The sequence below is a fragment of the Styela clava genome, chromosome 15 (assembly GCF_964204865.1).
Source record: "Styela clava chromosome 15, kaStyClav1.hap1.2, whole genome shotgun sequence".
NCBI lineage: Eukaryota > Metazoa > Chordata > Ascidiacea > Stolidobranchia > Styelidae > Styela > Styela clava.
The window spans coordinates 5,360,290-5,379,548 of NC_135264.1; the positions used below are offsets into that span (position 1 = coordinate 5,360,290).

The following is a 19,259-nucleotide window of genomic DNA, read 5'->3' on the forward strand; positions in this document are numbered from 1 at the left end:
TGAACCTACGACAATTGCACCTGCGTACTATTGCACTTAAGGATTTTTTTTTGTTTTACGGTTATCTGAACCCATACTAACTCTAACCCATGGGTTTTAGCACCCGCATATAGATTGAACCCGCGGATATACACATGGGTTCAAATGTACATGGTTCAAATGTACGTGGGTTAAAATGTACGGTCACCGAGATAAACACCCCCGAAAATACCTTATTATGCGATCAGAAAATGTATGAAGCAAATCCCAACCGTCATCTTCATTCTGCATTTTTGAGATCATGCGTTAGAAGCGTGATCGGCTAGTAACGGCAATCTGGAGTAATCAAAGTAATCAGTTAAAAATATTTGATTACAACAATCAGTTAGCTTTTTTCGTCAAATATTTGTGCGCGGGAAGCCACAAGCGACATCGCAGTCACAAATGTTTGTCGTAGGATAAGGTTTGATTTTGGTAGGATGTATGGATAAGCTGACTGTTGGGTTATGACAGCGAGTTCGAAACAATATTCAGGTGAGCTAAATGTTATTTATATTTATTGTTTTCATTGCTATTCTATTGCTTTCATTTTTCTATTGTATAAGTGGTAAATTAGAGGTTTTCGGGCCTATACGAATTGGAATTATTAACCTATTACAGAAGTCTTGATTGGTGGGTGATTCTCTTTTGCATCGAACTCACTAACATCGGGTTCAATCGTTTCCTCACAACTGGTCGAACTTTAAAGCTATATGGCAATACATAGACTTATCATATTAAGAAACTTAAACGTAATATACTAATCTACGTCACTACCTAAGCTGCATTCAACAGGACAAGATTTACATGAATGTATTGCATAACTTTCAAAACTTTCGCAAATGTAGCGCAAAATCAATGGTTTATTAGAGATTCGCGTAGCCTTTCCACTTTCATATTTTATTGTGTATAGGGTGCTCCCATAGTATTCGTACCAAGATGGCGCACAACCTGAACACAGTATGTGTACCTGGTTAGGGTTCAAGTTGTGCGTCATCTTGAATTTCCAGCACGATCTGCATTCCTAACTTAAACTACCGAGATGGCGCACAACCTGAACACAGTATGTGTACCTGGTTAGGGTTCAGGTTGTGCGCCATCTTGGTAGTTTAAGTTAGGAATGCAGATTGTGCTGTAAATTCAAATTTATAAATCGTTCCTACCCCCAAATTGATAATTACTAATATGTCATTTTAAAAGGCGGCGGGAGCTTCGTGCAGAAAACCCGATAGATTCAGCTCCGCTGTTCATTGAATATGCTAGCTACAGTTCTGCGACAGTTTATTTATCAATATTTCAACTTTTTTCAGATGCAAAACTATTAAAGGTTGAAGATTCAAAGACACAAAGTAACGAACGAGGAATAATACAAGTAAATATCATTTAAACATTTTATTTGAATTTTTTGCCTATTTTATTCCTGTACACCACTGTTTTCGTTTAGAATGCTAAACAATTAGATGCGAGCGCACCGCGTCTCGGGTCTTGCGATCAAAGTCGGCATAGTCATGCCACATATTTGATCGTGTGTTTTATATTTTCACAAAGTTAAATAATTGTCTTCCGAATCAAAATTCCAAAAAAGTAAGACCCACGTTCACGTTTAAAATGATAAATAGTTCGATGCGAGCCAACATTGTTATGCCGCTTATTTTATCCTGTGCATTCTATCGAAATTTAATATTTAGATTTTGCACAAGTTTTAATAATTGTGTTTTGAAGCAGAAGTCCGAAATAGTACTATAAATACAGTACCTTGTATCAAATTGGTGTACTCTTTGCGACCCCTGAAATTCGTTGCTCGCTTCTCTGCTGGATAGCGATCCCCAGTTTGCGATCCCCACCGTGAACAATGTGATAATTCTACAAGTTACTGATCAGAGGTAATTAGTCATATACTCCATGAAACAGTAATAAAAGTTCATTGGGTATTTTACTGTTATTGTAATATTTGCAACTCGTGCAGTTTAAAAACTACACCTGATATGTTATAAAATATTAAGCTGAATTTATAAAATTGAATGATTACAAATACCTGTAACTGTAGAGTCGATGAAAAGCAATTTCTATGGTAATCTATAATATTTGAAATTTAATGGCAATCCTGAATAAATTTTATTCGTCTAAATTTACCCGTTACGTATTTTATTGAAACCAACGTATATTTTTTGCTTTGCAGTGTCTCTGTCAAATAGCATTTGTGTGAATTAACTACCTAATGACATAGTTTGCTCAACGAAATTTAGTTTGAATCAAATTTAGAATTGGCTTGCACAAAATCATGACATATATATTGATTTTCAGCTTAAAACACTGCTTGAAAGTTGACAGGACAATTTATCATTGTACCAAAAGAAATTCGTCAAGAGCCAGCTTTTCATCACTGAGTGAGATGGAGGCCTATCAAGTCTGAAAAGCAAGTATGTAACCAAATCATTTGAAATCTTTTCATTTTAGATGTCTATAGTATAAATAAATGATATATTGTATTTTTTTCGGGAAATCTACAAACAAATATTATGTTCAATATATTGAGTATGAGCTCAGTTTTTGGTTTGTGTGTCAAATGAAATTTTCTAAAAATTACAATCTCAAAATTTCATAATAACATGATACGCACAACTACCGTTTTATTCTGGCTATTGAGTCGGCCGAGTGAATAAGGCTAGGGCCATGTTTTAGAAATAAAAATTAAGCTTGTTTTCGTTCCCGCCTAATAGTCGAGATACAGGAATGCATTAAATTGGTCTTATTTTTGTCAGTTGGGCCACCAATGCGCGCTCATAATTGTTTATGGCAAAATCTGTTAAACCAAACCATGCTCATTACGTAGAATCGCGGAATTAAATATTCTGTCCTAACAATTAACTGTAGCAATATCCGGTGAATAATAACATAGTCAATACAGCGCAGGGGCTAACTGCTGTGTTGTCCCATCTGCTGTCGTTTCGTTTAATCGTCCAAACCAAAAGGCCAATTACTATCTTGAAAAGTCAGTCTATTTAAAGGTTATTAGGCCAGCATAAATAAAACTATGCCTCGTTAAGTGCAATTCGGTTAAAACACAACCCCAACTTAATAACCATGCGAATATTAAAACTTATTGTTTAACTTGTTGTTTATCATAGGATGCCTATATATACTAGTATGTCTGACATTTTTGAAATCGTAGTCCTGATCTTTTTCATTAATCTGATGAATACAAATGGTAGTTGACACTAACTAACATACTATATAAAGTAATCAGGCTAATTTTTTAAAGGTAACTGTGGTTCATTGTGACCTGTACGCTCGGGTAGTTCACAGTTGATATTCATGCCAATGATGTTCCCAACTAGTTCAAACTGGAATCGTCCCAAATTTCCAATAATGATATTATCAGAGTGAGTCATACTATGTGAATTAAGATAGCCGTTAATCTTACACCTTAAAGAACTCGCGTTTCAACTAAATTTTCCAAAAACGATACTGTATATTCAACCAAGTGTAAACACCTTTTTGGTTCTTATCCCCTTGGTAAAAGTCTTATGTTATCATACCAACCATGTTCATGTCTATTTAAAAATAGAGAAATAGAAATGCGTGTCCTATTTTCCCCATTGTTAGTGCGGGTCACGTCATGTTATGCCTAATCATGTATATTGAAAAGAGCTTAATTAATATAAACTCTCCTATATAATTTCTACTGAATGGTCTCTTTCATATACGTCACTCCCCGTCAATATAAGATATAGTAGTTTCAAAATTCTAGAATTCTTACTTTTTTAATTAGATATTAGGAACTTTGGTGTTGCTGCTCGATAACCAGTTTGGTTCCCCGCTACGTCCCTTCCCCAGTAAAACGGTGTAAATTTTCTTCGTGTCGTATTTTATGGTTGTGATACTTATTACTGGTTGGAAAAAAAAACTTGTCTTGACTTGATTAATCGTGTATCTTACCCCCTTTTGGTACTAGTTAACCATGACATTCGTGTTCACATGTGTTTCGAACTAAAATCGCATTAAGTTTCCAATAACGATATTATATGAGTGAGTAGAATCAAGTGCACCAATATGCATCAATATAACCGGTTATCGTACACCCTTTAGTACTGGTTAACAATGGGATTTGTGTCGAAGACTAAAATTTCGAAGGTTACTATATACATGAGATCCCACAAATTGTAAATCTACTATAGTCAGCTTATATCTATATTGCTAGTAGCCTTATGTTCATAAGCGTTTGAATCTGGGAATATATTCCTTATTTTGCTATCGTTTCTTCCCTAGTCATGATCTGTCATGTTCTTATATTTATATATATAATGTCTAAAATGTCTTCAAATCAATATTATACAAAATTTACTTGCAGTTCATTATCTCGCATAAAGTTCAGCTTTCTGAAACTTGAAAGCGGAAAAGACAGTTTATCATTATACATCAAAAGACATGCGGAGTTATTTGTCCGATTATGCATCACTGAGAGAGGTGAATGCATCGAGTCTAAAGAGCAGGTATGTTTTTAAAATCTTCTGAATCTTTCTAATTTACATTAATCACAAACAAGTTAGAATACTATATTATAAAAATCGGTGAAGAAATAAATGATATAGAGGTGAATCCGCAACCCAATTTCTTGATTGCGGCATTATAAAATATTAAAATTAAAATATAAAACGGAAGATATCACCATAAGTTTTGTTTTAGCAATTTTGCAGCAGATTGAAAACGCTTTTTAGACATTGTAAATCACAAAATTTGGTGTTATGTTAGAATTTCTTCAAAATATATGCCATAATAGTAACTGAAATCGAAACACAGTAAATTATTCAAGCGATGTACCTTTTGTCTATTTTGCAACTAACTACCTATGGAGCCGCATACGACGTTTTCTCGGTATGTGACGATATATAAAATAATTAATGCAAAATTTATCGATTGATTTTTTTTCGCAATAATTTAAATTACAATCGTTCGTATTTTGTCTATATCTTGGGATATTTCAAACGGTGAAACCTTAAAAATAATCAGAGTGACAGGCCTGCGGCGGGGCGGATTCAGTGTTGTTCCACTTGGTTTCATTGTTCTTCATTTCAAGTCCGCTGATTGACGCGGTAATTTTGAGTTGTAATGATTTTATATTGTCGTAAGACGTAAGTCGTCGCAACTGCAGGTTTCATTGAACACAATTAAGCCAATAGATACCGCATTTTAAATATTGCCGCATCAAGGGATGCAGCCAGGATTTTTCAATGGAGGTTACGTTGTAGCCCGTCTCTCTTTGCCTGATGGTGTTGGTGAATATTTTACAAGTCGTATTTTAAACGTCGACTATTAATCCGTAGTCAGCGGGTACCCGCATTTGGAAATAAAACATTAAAAATTCGGGAAAATTAATTTCAGAGAGATGTCAGTAGTGTCATAATGGTTTATGTGTACAAAAATACGCTCGCATGTAGCGCCGATCAAATGCACGAAATATGAAACTATTACTTGGAATTTATTGTTATGAAGTTGAAGTTTTATTTCCATTCAATGATTATTTACTTGCGCCGTGATCACTGGCGGGCAAAATCGTATTTTTTAATCGAGTTAATCGAATATTTTTAACGGACACCGAATAATCAGTATTGTCATTTTGAACGACATCAATTGGGATGTCGGCCGCCGAAACCATCGCCGTGACAATACTTTTTTTTTCGGATTTTACTTGAACAGTGTGGCATTTTTATTTCATAATTTTGTCGTAATCGAAGGCCTCAGTGAATTATTTGTCACCGCGATCTTTTTGGCGGCCGACAATCCAATTAATATTGTTAGACTATATTTAAAGCACTTTTTTATCCACTAGTAAATATTAATTATCACGGCTGATATCGTAGTTTTTATATTTCGGACATGATTGTGAGTTCACAATCACGTACAACAAGTGCATTCACAACACAAATTAATTTTATTATGATTTCTATCTTCTGTGTAGGATTTCTATCACAGTTAGTAAATTACGGTCCCAATTTTGGGCGAACAATACCATCATTATTGACCCCAGGGTGCGATATTTTTGAAGCGGATAGTTGGACATTTCTATGCGTTTAATTTTAGATCGAGTCGGTGTTACTTTTCGTGTTAAATAATAATTAAAGAACTTCGTAAATTGGTAATCACTACAATACTGTTGAATGTTCACGTAACTCAACATTGTTAAAACACTTTTTTAATTGATACTAACCCATGAATGAATCGGCAATAATGGCATTTCCACGTGGTTAAAATAATATTGTTTATGTATTTTTAATATAAGCTTATCTTTGCTTTACCTCTGTTAATAAGCATTTTTTGTGATTTGTAACTCCAAAACTTGATAATGAAACTATATATTTATTTTCAGTTTTCTAAGTCACTGCTTGAAAGAGTCATTGCATCAAACGGACATTGTTATTAGTCTGGTGCCTCACGGAGTGAGATGGAAGCCTATATAGTGTAAAGAGTAAAGAGCAAGTATGAAATCTTATAAATCTTTCAATTCATATTTTGTCCGGTATAAACTGATATATCATGTTAAATCCCGCTAGTCAGGAAGAACTGCAAATATTTGAATTATCCTCACAAGATGTCCATAATATTCCGCCCAATTTTATTTATATAATTTCGTAAAGTCATATATTGCAATGGTTTCCACCCGCTAGTTCACGAGAGGTGTGCAGTTTTTAGCTGATATGCAATAAATGTTCCTGCTTTGTTAGTTTCGTATGCACAATTCCCGGAAAAGCCGCGGGTTATGTTTCTTTTCGGCGTTCTCCCATCGTTTGACAAGTATCAAAGTATGCGGCAGTCCGCCAGCAATCGGGTTATATTACTGGTAATGGGGCAATTGCGGCTGCATTAATACAATTAGTCGGGCCTCATTTTATAGTATTTTTTGTATTCGTACTTTATGGGTTTATTTCGTTGCCATAGCGTTTTGTTAGTTTTTCAATAGTCTATTCAATAGTCTATAAGAGTAGTTTTTAACCAGGGTTCAATCGACTTTTTGTTTTTTTGTTGGAGTAACAGGGGTTCGATGAGCTTCCTTCAAATTAAAGCGAGTTTTCTATTATGGGAATTTCTATCCCAGCGTCTACTAATTATGCAAATTTAACTACAATTCATCCCAGATATTTAAACTTACACTTTCAACAACTTATAAATTAGCGTTGCTGTTTGTATAGCGTTGCGCAGTTGTAAGTTTTAGTGAACCCGTCATCTCCACGGATGTCGCGAGATTTGGTGTTTGTGCTTATATGATAGTGGCTAATTAGCTATTGCTAATTACTAATGCCGTCTGTAGCAGTCACCGCGATCACGCGCTCGTTAAGAGCCGCCTTCTCAGCTTCTGTCGCGTAAAATATTCAATTCATGACAACCACGAGATTCTAAAATGTCCTTACGTATATATTAATTTTATTGTCCCCAACGCAACTCGCGGTCTCGACTTTCTACGTCAAAATAAAAACATTACTGCCGTGGACATAAAACAATGAGATAAGCTGCCTGATATATTTAATTTTGATACGTATTTTTGCAATCTTGTGACCTCGTTATCGCCGTTAGTAAAATCTCGATATCTGATATAAAATCACGTGTAGTACAATTTTACTTCATACAATGAAAATAGATATAAAGTATACCAGTAAATCAAAAATACTAATTCACCGCCTCGAAATCCACGCCGAACAGTCGCCGCGATTGCGTCACTTGTTAAAAGAGCCGCCTTTTCTAACGAAAAATGATTTTTCTCTTGCGCAAGGTAACCAATCCATGACCGATAAGGGCATATTTAAAATGCCCTGCTTTATTAATTTAATTGTCTTCAATTTAACCTGCGGTTGCGCCGACAAAACAAGAGCCACTCTAAAACATCACGGAATTCCGCATAAAATTGTGTGGTAAACTGCCCTATTATGTATTATTTTGATCCGTATTTTTTCTATTTTGCGAATTCGACAAATTTGAGATGTGCTTGTAACATTGACTCCGTTCAATCGCAATGCTGCCACTCCGATTATTTTTAAAGATAAAAGCTTTCGAAAAATCCGTAAATCTGCTGTAAATTCTCATGTAGTAAAATTTATTTCAGTGGAATAAAAATTGATGGATATACTTCAGATTAATTATCTTATATATCATCACTAGCAGGGGAAAAAACGCGTTTTCAACCTTGTTTAATGATAACACTAAAATTTTCGACGACAATTTTGAAGTAATGGTTTACCGCCTAAATAGCACACTGATGAAATCAATCGGCGATTTTAGCAGAAGGCAATTGCACGCTTTTTCAGTTTTCACAATTCCGTGCGAGTACAAAAATAAAATAATTATAATTGTTCCCCTGGCACAAATTTGTGATTTAGAGAGAATAAATACCAACGAGAAGGCGTTTACGGCGTAAATAACGCCGCCTCGATGAAAATATACGGCGATTTTAGCAGAAAGCAATTGCACGTGTTATCGGCGACTTTTTCTGTTTTCGAAAAAATTCCAAAGGGGGGGGGGGGGGGGGGGGTTCGACCCCGAATGGCTGCGCCACTGCAGACAGGTACGAATAGATTTGTTTGAATATATATCTAATTCATATCTAATTTATCAAATTACATTTTCGGTCATTCATAAACCCGAAACTTGACATAGTTCATATCGTTCACATAATGTCATAGTTCGAAAAATTTTTGGTACATTCAAATTTCAACCCCCAAGCCGAAATTAGATCGAAATAATTAATATTTTTCTGAAATCAATCAATTTTTGTAAAATTTACCATCTTCGAATACCACATTGTGCCACCGCAAGTTTTTGTTGAATTAAGTTTTTGGACACGTCAGTGTACATAACGATCGTTTCAATATTTTGTTGTTGTTTATGTTAGTATTCTTCTCTTTCGTCATGATGAAATCGCTTTTCTTTACGAATACTGAACAATTGCTTTGAAATTTTCAGTGGTTAAAGATTGATTTTTTTGCCAGAAGGCAATTACTTTTACTTATTTCAATTATTTCTGTGGACCTCAAAGATTCGCGTTTTTTATGTGTCGGAATAAAAAATAGCGACACCTTGTGACGTGTCCAAATATTTGAGCACAGCTCTCTTGTTTATATTAGTCCTCGATTTAATGGAATATTCAAATATTTCCCCGCTAGATCGGAAAAGTTTTTTTGAAAAATGAGAGATTTGATTTGAAATTAATGCTTTCATTGAATTGAATTTAAATCCGTCGTTAACAAATTAGTGGTTGTCCGGCTTGGGTTAGGTTTCGGGTTAGGAGAAATTGAAAAATTTGAAATCTGCATTCATGGGTGTTTTTTGAAATAAATGCTTTCGTTGAATTGAATTTAAATCTGTTAACTTAAATGCCCAACCCAGATTTGTATATGGTAAATTTTTATTTAAATACAAAAAATTCTGATAAATAATAATTTATTTCTAAGTCATTGTCGTGTGAATGTCTCAGTCGTACGAAAATACATTTGTGAATGCTAAATGATGTGAATTGTATTTTACTTTGAGTTAAACAGTAAAGATGCAAAGTAAGAATGTTAAGCTAAATAGTGGGGTAATGAAAGAAAATGTTTTAACAAAAAAGCGCTCGTTGTTTCCACGAATTTAAGAAATAAATGAAATGGTCACTTCTAATTCTCCGATGAAGCGTAGTAAATTGGTAGATTCGAAAACACGCAACATGAGGACTTTTTATCAAATCTTCAGAATTTTCAGATTTTGTCGCAACGACACTGATCAGTTTGTTCTTCATTAGGGATTGCGAATACTTTAGAATAGTTATTTTTCCAACGCTGACACTGAATATTAATAGTTTCTAATATGTGTGTTGAAATGGTTTATTTTTGAACGAAAAATTAAAATGTTTTAAGCAAGCTGACAAGCTAGAAAAATTTTAGTTACACTACACGCATGCCAGGTCATATTTAATAATTCCTCGCTCAATCGTATGTTTTTCTTTTTTAGCTGATCCTCTGCTAATAAGTGCTAATACAATACAATGCAGCAATAATCGCTAAAGTCGTTCAGGTTCATTCTTGAGCCGTTTTTACAGAGTTTCTAACATTTCAAATTTTTCATTTTGTCAAGGCTAGTTTTTTATTTCACATTTTGTTTTGTCCCTGTACAAAATATTTCATATAGTTTATAATTGTTATCAAATTGCTGTGTTTGATTATTGCTCGATCTGTTTATCCTCGGTTTGTGCGCTCGATATTCCAACGAGTGTTGTTCTGACTCCTTTTCAGAAGGTGCAGTCTGGTTGTCGGGTATTCAATGTAGTAAAAAAAAAAGATTTCTTGTGATTGGTTGCTAAATCTGTTCTAGGCTGCACTGTTGTATATTTTACGCTTACACTGGATATTCATATTTTCCAGCGCATAGAAAACAATCCCAAACAGGCTGGCAAGGCATAAAATATCCAATTTACATTGCACACATGCCGAGTCATATTATTTAAGCTTTTGCTTAATCGTTTGTTCTTCTATTTTAGGACATTTATAAACTCGTTTTTCCCTCTCAAATTGCTTCTAATTTTGAAGATGGAGAGTGTTAGAATATTTTAGGATAAAACACGTCCAATCAACTGTTAACTGAAGGCGCTTGTTGGATGTAATTGTGACAAAATTATACAAGTTTGAGCTTTTAAAAAAAATAAAAATGCGAATTCTACTGATGGCTTTCATGTAGGTACATATTAAAACTCTTATTTTTAGTGCGATTGCTTTAATTAAAATCATCTTTTAAAATATGTTAACGTAACTATAAATATTATAGAAAACGAATCTCCCAAATCAAATAAACCCTCTTTGGGTTTAGTATAAATTTATAGAACGCCGTTAACATTATAAAGAGGAAAATATGGGATACCTGTAAAGAAGAAAAATGTCCGTCCATTTTATATTTCTACGAACATTTTCTGCAGTTCTTTGCGTTTCATACTTTTTTTCTTTTTGTTGTCAAGACTTTATGATTTTTTTTTACAGTTTTTAGCTCTTGGTTTAAAAAAGACCATAATATTATAGTGTGAATTTTTACACGCATTTTCTACTTGAGTCTCTCGCTTATCGTTTGTTCTCCTTTTCCCCCCTAATAATAGGTCATATATAAACTTGTTTTGGTATCACGATGCCATGAAATAATAATGTCATTTGAACTTACGGGTTATGTTCTGATATTCGCGTTTTTTTACTGTAACTTGGTTCTAATTTGATTGCTCGATTCAAATTAGAAGGATTTTAAGTCGAATCACGTCCAAATATTAACTGAGGACAGCTAAACTAACCCAATATGATATGTTCATTTTGCAATATTATTTTTTGCCTTGAATAGTAATTTTTTAACAAATGTTCATATAACTATCGTGTATTATTTACTTGTTTTATTTTATCATTAATTGCGGTAAATTGACTTTTCATTTATTTCAATTTCGGTTTGGAATGATTAAAATGATCAATGTCGTTATACAGTCAGTGCTTTTCAAAACTAATTTAAAAAGCTTTCGGTAAAAAGTATCGGGTATCGGTAATATCGGCAATTCGTATCGATATCGGCTAAATGTAGACTGATATTTTCAAGATAATTAACTTTTATTCTATTCCAGAATGTTTTAAAAAGTAGGTTGAAATACTGACATGAAAATTATTTTTTGCTTGGAGTGATCGTGTTCGCGGTATTAGCCTCGTTAGGTAGGAACAATGTTGTTTCCCAACCGCGCGAATAGAAACGGGAATATGATTATGACACGATTTTAGCCATTTATCACCTCAACTAATTTGGCTATTTTTGCAGCGAATTTTTTATATTGACATTTTTAACATTGCACGGGAATTATGAAGAAATATATCGAATGGGAATTTTTCGATGTGCAAAAAACAAAATACGACGTTATAATGGCTTAAATTCTGTGCACGCAACTCAGTATGTATCAGTTAGATAAAATGAGTGAACATTTATTTATTTTAACTATATCTCTTCTCTGTATTTCTGTCTTGTGAATTAAATAACTTGATAATGTCTTAGGTCAACGAAATTTAGTTCCACCTAAAGTAAGATGGACTCGGTATGCACATAATATGGCATTAAATTGATATTTTTATGTATTTTTATTAAAAGATTACCTTTGCTTTACCTCTGTCGAACAGCATTTTTTTGGGATTTATGACTCCAAAACTTGATAATGAAACCATATATTTATTTTCAGTTTTCTAAAACACTGCTTGAAAAAGTCATTGCATCAAACGGAATCGACAGTGTTAATTAATAGTATGGTGCATCACAGAGTTAGATGAAAGCCTATTTAGTCTAGAGAGTAAAGAGCAAGTATGTAATCTTATAAATCTTTCAATTCATATTTTGTCAGGTATAAACTAATATATGATGTTAAATCCCGCTAGTCATGAAGAGCTGCAAATATGTGAATTATTCTCACAAGATGTCCAAAATATTTCGCCCATTTTTTTTTATAATTTCGTAGAGTCATGTAATGCAATGGTTTCCACCCTCTAGTTCACGGGCGAGTGTGCAGTTTTTAGCTGGTATGCGATAAATTTTGCTAATTGGTTAATTTCGTATACATAATTTCCGGAAAGACGCGGGTTATGTTCCCTTTTGGGCGTTCTTCCATCGTTTGACAAGTATCGGCGGATGCGCCAGTCGCCATCAATGGGGTTATAATACAGGCAATGAGGGCATTTGCAGCTGCATTAATACAATTGGTCGGGCCTCATTTCATAGTATTTATTGTATTCGTACTTCATGGGTTTATTTCGTTGCCATAGCGTTTTGTCAGTTTTTCAATAGTCTAGAACAGTAGTTTTTAATTAACCAGGGTTTAATCGAATTTTTGGTGTTTGTTGGTGTTGTTCCAGAGATTCGACGAGGTTCCTTTAAATTAAAACAGTTTTATATTATGGGACTTTTCTATCACATTATCTATTAATTATGCAAATTTAACTACAGTTCATCTCAGATATTCAAATTTAAACTTTCAACAACTAATAAATTAGCGTTGCTGTTTGTATACCGTTGCACAGTTGTAAGTTTTAGTGAACCCGTCATCTCCACGGATGTCGCGCGCTCTGGTGTTTCTGCTTATATGATAGTGCCCTTAGATGCTTTCTGATTATGACTTTGAAACATCTTGGGTTGTTATGGCAAGCCAAGGATTTTCAACCTGAATCTTTTAATTTTCTATAACCTTGCACGAAATTATGCTTCCCCTTTATAAAGTCGGGAATTGGGCTCTCAATTACAACCATTTGGTACAATGGGGCTTGGCGGGAGCTTTCAGGATAGCGCAGAAGTTCGACAAGCTTGGAATGGTTAGGATTTAGAATTTGGAAATTCTACGGAGTGTTGTTTTATTTGATGTTGCCTTTTTGCTACAGCAGACAGGTACAAATAGATTTGTTGAAATATGTATCCAATTCATATCTAATTTATCAAATTACATTTTCTGTCATTCATAAACTCAAAACTTGACATAGTTTATATAGTTCACATAATGCCATAGTTCGAAAAATTATTGGTACATTCAAATTTTAACCCCCAAGCCGAAATTAGATCAAAATAATTAAATATTTTTCTGAAATCAATCAATTTTTGTAAAATTTATCATTTTCGAATACCACATTGTCCCACCACAACTTTTTGTTGATTTAAGTTATTTATTCAATCCTCGATTTGATGGAATATTCAAATTTTTCCCCGCTGGGTCGGAAAAGTTCGAAATAATTTAATATTTTTGAAAAAACGTTTAGTGCAATATACTAATTATTTAGATATATTACCACAGTTGTAAATGTTTCTTTGAAAAATGAGAGATTTGATTTGAAAAAAATGCCTTCATTGAATTGAACTTAAAACTTAAAGCTTTAAAATAACAAATTAGTAGTTGTCCAGCTTGGGTTAGGATTCGGGTTAGGAATAATTAAAAAAATTGAAATCTGCATTCGGTGGTGTTTTTTGAAATTAATGCTTTCGTTGAATTGAATTGAATTCTGTTGTTAACTTGAATGCCCGACCCAGATTTGTCTTTGGTAAATTTTTATTTAAATACAAAAAATTCTAATAAATAAAAATAATTTATTTCTATGTCATTGTCGCGTTAATGTCTTAGCCGTACAAAAATACATTTGTGAATGCTAAATGATGTTTATTGTAAGAGTAAAACAATAAAGATGCAAAGTAAGAATGTTAAGCTATATAGTGGTGAAATGAAAGAAAACGTATCAACAAAAAAGCGTTGGACGTTTCCACAAATTTAAGAAAGAAATGAAGTGGTCACTTCTAATTCTCTGATGAAGCGTAATAAATTGGTAGATTTGAAAGCACGCAAGATGGGGACTTTTAGGAGGTAAATTTCCAGAATTTTCTGATTTTGTCGCAGCGAACTTGATCAGTTTGTTTTTCATTAGGGATTGCGAGTACTTTTGCAGAGCATTGCTGTATTATATATTGATATTTTGCGAAAATCTTAATCTATGTAATGAAGAGAGGTAAATGAACTGCAAAATTCTTGTTTCTAACACCTCTTTTTACACAAAATTCTTCACACTATATCTCCGCCATAACGAAAACGCTTGATCAGATGTTTGAAAGCTGCACAGCAACAGATTCATAAAAAAACGCAAGTTACTTTTCGGATTTTGTCTCCCTTATATTCTTCATTAGACACGACTTAGTTTTGGTGAGAAAAAATGTAAATCAAACAGCAGGGTTGTACAAATTATAAAACAGGAAGACCAGAAAGAAATAACTGGGTGAAAAGTAATTACTTAGTATCTCACGAGCCAACATTGAGTTTCTCGTGGAATTTAATCGTATTTTCAACCCTAAATATTAACTTTTTAATATGCTTGTAGGAAGTAAAATGATATTTTCTGTTGTTTGCTGTCTAGTTCAGTTTTATTAGCTGAATTGTTATTTATCCGACGCTGACACTAAATATTCATAGTTTCTAATATGTGTATTGAAATGGTTTATTTTTGAACGAAAAGTTAACAAGTTAAGTTGTTTTAAGCAAGCTGACAAGCCAGAAAAATCTTAGTTACACTGCACGCATGCCAGGTCATATTTATTAATCCCTCCTCGCTTAATCGTATGTTTTTCTTTTTAGCTCATCCTCCGCTAATAGGTGGTCATTTTGTACACGAAAGTCGTTCGGGTTCATTCGCGGGCCGTTTTTCCGGAGTTCCTAACATTTCAAATTTTTCATTTTGTCAAGGCTAGTTTTTTCTTTTACATTTTGTTTTGTCTCTGTACAAAATATTTCATATAGTTTTTGATTGTGATTAAATTGATGTGTTTGATTATTGCTCAATCTGTTTATAATCGGTTTGTGCGCTTGATATTCCAACGGTTGTTGTTCCGACTCCTTTTCAGAAGGTGCACTCTGGCTGTCGGGTATCCAATGTATTTCTTGTGATTGGTTGCTAAATCTGTAGTAGCCTGCACTGTTGTATACTTGACGCTTACATAGAATATTCATATTTTCCAGCGCATAGAAAACAGTCCCAAACAGGCTGGCAAGGCAGAAAATATCCCATTTACATTGCACACATGCCGAGCCATATTATTTAGGCCTTTGCTCAATCGTTTGTTCTTCTATTTTAGCTGATCCTCTGCTAATAAGTGGGCATTTATAAATAATAAATAAAACACGTCCAGCTAACTGTTAACTGAAGGCGCGTGTTGGATGTAATTGTGACAAAATCATATCAGTCTGAGCTTTTAAAAAAATAAAAATGCGGATTCTACTGGCTTTCATGTAGGTACATCCTGAAACTCCTATTTGTAGTGCGATTGTTTTAAAATCAAATTCTAAAATAAGTTAACGTGACTATAAATATTAAAGAAAACAAATCTCCCAAATCAAATAAACCCTCTTTTAGTTTAGTACAAAATATAAAACGCCGTTAACAATATAAAGAGGAAAATATGGGATACCTGTAAAGAAGAAAAACGTCTGTCCATTACATACTTCTACGAACATTTGTTACTGTAGTTCTTTGCGTTTCATACTTTTTCATTTTTCTTGTTGTCAAGACTTTATGATAGTTTTTGATTTTACAGTTTTTTGCTCTTGGTTTAAAAAAGAACATAATATTATAGTGTGAAATTAAAAAGTAGGTTGAAATACTGATATAAAAATTGTTTTTTGCTTGGAGTGATCGTGTTCGCGGTATTAGCCTCGTTAGATAGGAGCAATGCTTTTTCCCAACCGCGCTAGTAGAAACGGGAATATGATTATGAACTGATTTTAGCCATTCATCAGCCCAACTAGCTCAACTAATTTGACTATCTTTGCAACCTATTTTTTGTATTGACAATTTTAACATTACAAAAGTACAAAATACAATGTTGGCATGGCATAAATTTCTGCGCACACAACTCGATTTATCAGTTGGATAGATTGAGTGAACATTTATTTTTTTTAACACCTACAGTAGCCTAACCCGATGAGTTTTCTAACCGAACACCGATATAATTAACATCAGTGTACAATGTATTTAAATCGAAAAACGTAGCAGGATCCAAAACATTAATTTCTTTTTATCTGAAATATGGCTTTTTCAAATTTGAAAAATTGTGTGGCATGAATAATGCTTGCAAACTGTTACTTTAACTTGTTTGGACTGAACACCTAAGATAATAATTACATAGCATGTAAATGTCGGCAATTTCTGCTTTAAAATATTAATATCGTCGTTTTATCGTTGTTGTCGGATTGGTATCGGCGACAAAAGGTATCGGTACATCTCTTAGTTGGAATCTCTAGTATAATGTAATGGACGTTAATGTATTGTTTAAAATAGATATACACTTCATGCGTTATTGTATCAAATAATATGTTGTAAAACAATGTACTCTTTTACTGCAAACCTCGTATGATATCAAATACCATCTTTAAGCCATCTCAAGCATGTAATAGTATGTTACACATACTACTACTAAGATTTATTTACTCAGCAACAGACAAAGTTTAATTGTTTTCTTCTGTATATATATTTGACCCGGAGTTATTTCAAAAGTTATCGGGCGTTGTACTTTCGGTGGATGACCGCTCATAGACTTCTCTCTTTAAGGCAATTCATCTTCTGTTCGTGGGGAGAAAAGAGGCATGTTGACTTCAACAAAATCTTGTATCGATATTGTCTCCTCATATTCTTGTTTGTTTATAGTTATTTCGGATCATTGCAGGTCGGCTATTTAAAAGTTAATTCGCATTGGAAGTTTGTCGTTCAAGTAGTGTCAATTTAATTGCTGTAATAATCGGATTGTTTGCTTGTTTTATATTTTGGTTAAATGATAGGGTTTATTCAAATTGCATAAATTAATGTTGCTATTGTTTGCATCTTTTGGAATTATGTATGTTGTAGACATACTTGGGTTGGTCGTAAACTTTAGCAACCCAATACATTATGACCGAGTATGACAGATGTCGCAATATATTGGCTTATGTGAAAAGTAGGGTTAATTGTTTTGGCTTCTACATTATGCGTTTCGACCTCTACAATAATCATTTTTATCAGCCCACTATTTCACGTTTTTTATCACATATTATTCGTTTCTCGTACTTTGGTTCATGTAGACTGGATATTTCATTGCCAGTAACAGACTTCAATCATATTCAAAGATGTGTAGTAGTTAATATCGAGAAAACTGGCAGGTTATAAGTCTTAAGGGAGTTGATGTTGCGCAGCGTCACCGCCCAACACGTTATAGGCGTCTTGTAGAGCCTCATCATACGTAATAAGTTGCTCATAGTTTACTTCCTCTACTATAAAAGTGCATAAGAAATAAATGTATATATATTTTTACAGGATTCTTCAATTATGGAACTTGACGAATCTTTCTGTTTTTCAAAAGAAAATACAACTCAATTATTTGAATAAGAAGAGTTTTATTAAACATAACTGAGATGTGCTAGCCAACAAATGCATCGAGTCCACACACAAGACTTTGATATAGAAAAATAGACTGATGTTTGAGACTGTATTTCATTGCCATACGTACTTTAAGCTCGTATGTATGTGCACTGATTACTAATATTAGATCGCAAACAAATGCATTGGGCAGCAGATACACATGTCTTTTATATCAAATAAGACTGTTGTTTAAAACTATACCAAAATGTCATACACACTGTAAAAGAATTATATGCGGAAGTTTGACATGGGTCGACCCGTGAGGAACTAAATATTTATGTAATCTGAATATTTGCAAACGGATTTTTGATTGTATATTTATTAATGAATTAAATCATAGCTCAGAAAAATAAATACAATTGTTATTTGTATTCTAACACCCTGCAATGCAATCCTGTGTTTGATGTCCTGTTATGATAAGTTTGATATGATTCTTTCATTGTACGTTATTTTTATTTTTTTATTACTGTTATTGTATATTACTGATTTATTATTTATATTGTCGTTTCTTACTGATATTGTATATTTTTTAATAAGTTTTTTTTGTAATATGCTGTTTCTATATTTAGCTATCTCTCTTATTTGTCATATTCATTATTTTATATTGTATTTTTGGAGATATTTTCAACAGGTAAACAAGATATCGTGACAACGACAAAGGAAGAAAAGTATTAACAGGGCTTGCCATCTATAGTGTTAATTTTGATTTTTGTCGGTATAATATTTTTCTGAAGATAATAATACTGATACAATATTGCACGAAGTATGATGTTTATTGCTGATATTGAATATTTATTAATAAAGCTTTTTTAGTAATATGCTGTATCCATATTTTCCTATCTGTGTTTGTCATAATCAGTTCTTTCTCTTCTACTTTTAAGATATTTTCAACAGGAACCAGGATATCGTGACACCGACAAATGAAGAAAAGTATTAACAGGGTTGCCATGGCTTTTTTGTTTTTAATATTTTATTTGGTATAGATAGATTTAGACCCATTCCCGCCATTAGGAATAATAGGGTTTTTATTAGGCTTAGATACTTTTAATGTTATTCTAGCTTCTCACGCACAGAACTATGAAGGGACTGAGAAAATTAGACAAAGACGGATGCAAGGAAAATCTACAAATTACATGTAAATATTTTTACAAATTTTATTAGGCTTAGATATTGTTATTAATATCTTAGCTTCTCAGGCTCAAAATAATGAAGGCACTGGAGAAATTGAAAAAAAACGGAATCAGAGACAAATCTGAAATTCCGGTAAGTATGTTGCAAGTGTTTCATTAGTCAGGCTTACTC

At 33.3% G+C, this 19,259-nt stretch overlaps 1 long non-coding RNA gene across 4 annotated transcripts; it reads left to right on the forward strand.

Moving 5' to 3' along the window:
* The first annotated feature begins 403 nt into the window (after positions 1–403).
* LOC144432437 (uncharacterized) lies at positions 404–18,896 on the forward strand. Of its 4 annotated transcripts, none has more exons than XR_013480661.1 (5): positions 404–513; positions 1,329–1,390; positions 2,323–2,438; positions 4,370–4,511; positions 6,386–6,978. It is a non-coding gene; the product is annotated as an uncharacterized LOC144432437 (long non-coding RNA). The 4 variants fall into 4 exon arrangements; XR_013480659.1 differs by lacking the exon at positions 404–513 and adding an exon at positions 17,853–18,896 and having other exon boundaries at positions 1,317–1,390; positions 6,386–6,495; XR_013480660.1 differs by lacking the exon at positions 404–513 and adding an exon at positions 12,230–12,552 and having other exon boundaries at positions 1,317–1,390; positions 6,386–6,495.
* Positions 18,897–19,259: the final 363 nt, after the last annotated feature.